This window comes from Malania oleifera, chromosome 11 (genome assembly GCF_029873635.1).
Source record: "Malania oleifera isolate guangnan ecotype guangnan chromosome 11, ASM2987363v1, whole genome shotgun sequence".
Lineage (NCBI taxonomy): Eukaryota > Viridiplantae > Streptophyta > Magnoliopsida > Santalales > Ximeniaceae > Malania > Malania oleifera.
Window position 1 is genome coordinate 21,335,881 of NC_080427.1, and position 6,007 is coordinate 21,341,887.

Genomic DNA, 6,007 nt, shown 5'->3' on the forward strand with positions numbered 1-6,007 from the left:
AACTATCTAAAACAACTAGCAAATTAGAACCTCTTTCGTAATTATTCTTAAAGCCATGGTTTAAAAACCCAAACTAATAACGAAAAGCCCTTAAGTCACTTGGAATGGCGGGTCAATCGGTGGTCTAATGGGTGACATCAACATGATTTATATATATATATATATATATATATGTATATATATTAATAGATTTTATGTGTATATGCACATATATTGCATGAATAATATTATTATAACAATAAATTACTAATTTAATATAAAATATTTTTATAAAAATGTTTGACTAAAATTGCACACACACACACACACACACACACACACACACACACACATATATACACACTGCCGGCCTGGGTGCACATCTAGAGGGGGGTGAATAGACGTTCTTCACACTTTTGACAGATATAAAAATTTTCTACAATCACAAAATTATCTTGGCAAGATGTAAAAGTATTATATCATAGTTTATATTCAAGGCAAATAATAAAAAGCAAGCAAAATGAAAAAGGAAGGATAAGAAAAGCTTAACACGACGATATTAATGTGGTTCGGTTCCAAGCTTATGTCCACAGCCTGAGACCAACTCAAGGATTCTCCAAATCTACTAAGAAACCCTCCTTCACTGGCGGAGAAGCTTTTTCAATCTAGCTGCTCACCAAGAGCTACAACAAGGTGCTCACCAAGAGTCACCTTATAAAGGCTCACTAAGAATCCTTCAACACTATGAATTTAAAACAATGAGATACAATAACAAAATGCCCCTTCTTGAGTAGATAGTACAAACCAACACCTCACCCTACTCTCTCTTTGCCAATGATGTGTAAACAAGAGTAAGGAGCCAGAGAGCTTGAAAGCACAAATGAAACCCTAGAGTGAATGCTCAATGAATGTTCTCAACAACCAAAGTGCTTAACTTCTTTGAAATAAATGCACAAGACTCATTTTAAAGGCCAAAGGGACGAGCAATGCGCTGGAGACCCGTTGAGCATTAATAAACATAAGACAATTTGAAAACTAGTCATTAATACGCATTAAATGCTGTCTGCAGCCCGACATTCGTCGACAAGTCTTATGTATGCCTTCCTCAATAAGACCCTATGTTCGTTGACGAATCATCTATTCTGAATTCAGGTAGGTCTCGGTTTCTTTTCTTCAATGAGTCCCCTGTGTACATTGATGAACCACCACTATGTATTCGTCACCAAGTCCCCTGTATTCGCCGACGAACCTGCTCTAAAATTTTAAGTGGTTTCGGTATCTTTTCGTCAACGAGTCCCTTGTGTACGTCGACGAAATCTCTTCTTGTGTACGTCGATAAGTCCCATGTATTCGTTGACGAACCCTTTACTTATATAAATTTTAATACGTTCATAAATTAGTTTTCGTTCAAGTAAAGGTTCCATCTTGTCCGGAATTAATTTTTACCAATTTTAAGATGTCTTGGTTTGATAAAACACGTTTGAAAGCTATTTTGACATCTTATGCAATTTAAGTGACTCCTCATGCATGTGTGAACCCGAAATCATGTTCTAACCTATTATAAACTATATGCATGCATGAATTGCTAGTCTTTTGCAAGATACTCTTGAAACACACCGTATGCATAGGAGTTACAATATTAATCTCATATGCACAACCTAACACATATATGTAGAAATCATGAATGCTTTGCTTGGGTGGTTAAGTTCCTGATGTGCTATATGTTGGACTTTGCTGACTGTCATTTTCTTGTTCGATACATATTTGACCCATATGCTTGTCTTGGAGTTTTTATGTATATATGAACTAAACTTGAGGAAAGATGTTAGTAAACTTAAAGAACTACTAATGGGTTGTTGTCATCAAAACAAGTTGGAATGAAAACCCTTAGCCACTAGGGTTAATATTCTCCCCCTTTTTGTTGATGGCAAACCATTTTTGTTCTTTTGAAGGATTTTTCTTAAAAAAAAAAATTGTTCCCCCTCAAAGTATGCATATATGTTAAAAATGTAACAATTCCTCCCCCTTAATGTATGCACTATGTGATCATCATATTTAATTTTGGAAAAGAAATTCAAATGAACTTTCGGCAGCATATTGTCTATAAATTAAGCATTTTCCATATTTTTAAACCTTCATCAATTTAATATTCGTTACAAGTAGTTCAGTATTACCATTCAACACAAACAGTGAAGTATTTCCATTCAACATAGTTAATTCAGTATTTCACAATTCAATCACAAGCATCTCAATAGAAGTATCAGTAATGCATTCATTTATAGTCATATTCAGCATCTGTCCATTCATGAGTACAAAGGTAGAGTAAATAACAGGTGTAAGGAAATTTGCATCAAGACATCAAAAGTGATGCAAATTCAACAATATCTTAGAGCAAAAAAGAGAACCATCACTACATCAGAGTATCTAAAACAAACAGAACCATCATCCTACATCAACATTTCCCCCTTTGCCATTATCAAAAGTAGGGCATGTCGACCCGAGAGCTACTTTGGGGAGTGATCCAGTTTGGCGAGGAGGGCAGCTAAGGCATTGTCAATGGAGTCAAATCGGGCACGATTTTAATGGGCTTGCAGTGCTAGGGCTGCATCAATAGAATCAAAATGGGCACGATTTTGTTGATCTAGCTGTGCCATGGCGAGCTGTAGGCCATCTAGACATTCCAATATGGGATTAACTACTAGTTCCTCAACCTCCTCATCTTCCTTTATGGCAGCCTGAACCTCGTCCACTAGTGCCCTACCTTGTTCATGGGCCTTTACCCAGGTGTTTGTATCCTTGCCTTTCTCAAAATGCATTCGGAGCAGTATATGTATCATCCAAAGCAGGTCTAATACAAGGCATCCTGGCATGGATGAGGCCGAAGTGATTGAAAATGGTGGTGAGTAGGCAACCGTACGACAGAAAAACCCTTTGACATTTCAAACTTTCCTTAATATGTTGAATAATGACTATCAAAAAGTAGATTCCTTTGCCATGCCACAGAAAGTACATGTAGAAAATATCACCCAAATTCACCCAGTCACGCCCACCGGTCCTTGGGGAGAAGTTATACGTGATCATATTATGCAGAACTCGAAATTCAACTATAAGGTCCTTGGATTTGGGTCTGGCAACGAGAGGAATGTGGGGGTCACCGGTGATTAGTTTCAGGGCCACATGAGAATCAAACCAGACAAAACGAGTAGGCTAGGAGGCTTTGGGAAGGCCTTGTTTCAAATAGATTTGGCAGCCTAAGACCTGAGTGAAAGTGTTGTAGGATAACCAAATGATGGAACCCTGAACCGTAGAGTATGCCGCACAACCTCGAGCGGATGGAACAAAGTTGGCATAAAACTCAGGGACGAGTTCCTCATATACAAGCTCTGCAAAATCGAACAGAATGTCCCATCCGACTGCTATGATTTTGGTTAACAAGGTGGGGAAGTGAGTCTGAAGGAAAGTTGAAGGAACGATCTTACCATGCATTATGTGGCGCTTGGAGATGACATTGTGATACTGGTAGGCAGCCTCAAAGGAAACGAAGCACTGGTTAGCCTCGGCAGTGGCTTGTCGGGATGTATCGGTGGGAGGGCGGTGAGAAGAACCTTTGCCATACTTAGGGTGAGAAGCTCTCTTCTTCGGGCGAGGAGCCATTTGGGTGAGAGGAAGAGAGGGTGAGAGAGAGCTGGTGAGAGGGAGTCAGATGCATAGGTTAGCGCATAAAGGAGGGAGAGACAACTGGTGAGAGGGATTCAGCTACGAGGGTGGCAAGGGTTAGGAGGGGAGAGTATAAGGAAAATGGAGAATGAGTAGTGAGGAGAATGAAGGGATGCGAATAGGGTTCAGAGGAACAAAGGAGGGAGAAGGGTCACAAGAGCAAGGGTTTAAGGCTCAAGGAAAACATTCTAAATGCTAGTAATTTTAAGTAGCCTCGATAGATTTCATCAACGAATCCCCTATGTTCGTCGATGAAAAGCTATATATTGTTCGGCGACGAATCCCCTGTGGTCATCAACGAAGAGCTCTTCACTCCTCGATGACAAATCCACTGTGTTCATTGACGAGGCCAGTGAAAACTATTGCGTTTTACTTTTTGGGAGTTTTGAGCCAATGAAAGGCAACGTGATGTTCCTAAGATAGGTCCTTGGAAGTGCACATGCCCAAGGCATGCTTGATTTTTTTGAACCTTTCTTCATTTAGGGGTTTTGTTAAAATATCAGCCAGTTGATTTTCGCTATTTATGTATACTAACTCAACATCCCCCTTTTGAACATAATCTCAGATAAAGTGGTGCCATATCTCAATATGTTTGGTCCTAGAGTGCAGGCACATGTTTTTTGAGATATTGATGGTACTAGTATTATCACAATGGATTAGTGTACTTTTTATCAAAATTTCAAAGTCCTCGAATTGTTGCTTCATATATAAAGCTTGTGCACAACAACTATCGGTTGCATTGTATTCAGCCTCGGTGGTTGAAAGAGCAACCGAAGTTTGCTTCTTGCAAAACCATGAGACGAGCGAATGTCCTAGAAAGTGACATGTTCCACTAGTGCTTTTTCTATTGGTTTTGCACCCTCCATAATCAGCATCTGAGTAGCAGGTGAGATCAAAAGGAGCATTCTTAGGGTAAAAAAACCCTAAGTCATGTGTTCCTGCAAGGTACCTAAATATTCGCTTAACGACATTAAGATGTGACTCTTTGGGACATGATTGGAATCTAGCACACAAGCAAACACTGAACATAATATCTGGTCTACTAGAAGTGAGGTATAATAAACTACCAATCATTCCTCTATATAGATTTTGGTCAACATTCTTCCCTTTTTCATCATTGTCAAGCTTTGTTGTTGTGCTCATAGGGGTTGCTTTGGGTTTTCCTATTTCAAGTCCAAATTTCTTGAGCATGTCTTTGACATACTTGGCTTGATTAATGAATATACCATTTTTCAATTGTTTGACTTGAAAACCAAGGAAGAAAGTTAATTAGCCTATCATACTCATCTCAAATGTCTCCTACATAGTCCGGGCAAATTCTTTACGCATATTTTCATTTGTGGCCCCTAAAATGATATCATCTATGTAAATCTGAATGACTAGCATATCATTTTCCTTATGTTTCAAGAACAGGGTAGTATCAAATTGTCCTCTTGTGAATCCATCTTCCAAGAGGAATTTGCTTAAACGTTCATACCATGCTCTTGGTGCCTGCTCGAGTCCATATAGGGTTTTTGAGACTTTGAAGACATATTTAGGGTGAGTATGACCCTCAAAACCTGGGGTTGTTTAATGTATACTTTTTCCATTAATGAATGCTTTTAGAAATGCACTTTTGGCATCCATTTGAAATAGTTTGAAATTTTTGAAACAAGAAAATGCAAGTAACATCCTAATGGCCTCAAGTCTTGCTACAGAGGCTTAAGTTTCATCGTAATCAATTCCTTCTTGTTGATTATACCCTTGTGCAATTAGTCTCGCTTTATTTTTCAAAATGTTACCATCTTCATGTTTCTCATTCCTAAACACTCATTTTGTGCCTATTATGGTTGTGTTCTTGGGCTTAGGAACCAATTCCCATACTTTGTTCCTTTTGAATTGGTCAAGCTCCTCTTGCATGGCAATGATCCAGTTCTCGTCATTTTTAGCCTCCTCAAAGTTCTTAGGCTCTATTTGAGATACAAAGGCTATGTGATTACATCCACTTCTCAAGTGTGGCCTAGTACTAACTCCTTGGGATGAATTACCAATGATAAGGTTAATTGGCTGGTTTCTAACAAATTCCCATGCTTTAAGGAGTTCCTGATTTTCTTTTTCAGGTCTTATAAAATCTTCCTTAGGTGATGACTCTTGATGATAATTTTTTATTTCTTGGGAATTTTCATTTTGTTCACTGTCTATTTTAAGTTGCTCAAGTTCCCTTTCAATTCTCATGGTAGTTACTTGATCATCTTTGCCAACTATTTCTTTGGGTGCATTAGGGTTAGTTTCATAAAAAAACAACATGCATTGATTCTTTAATAACTTGAGC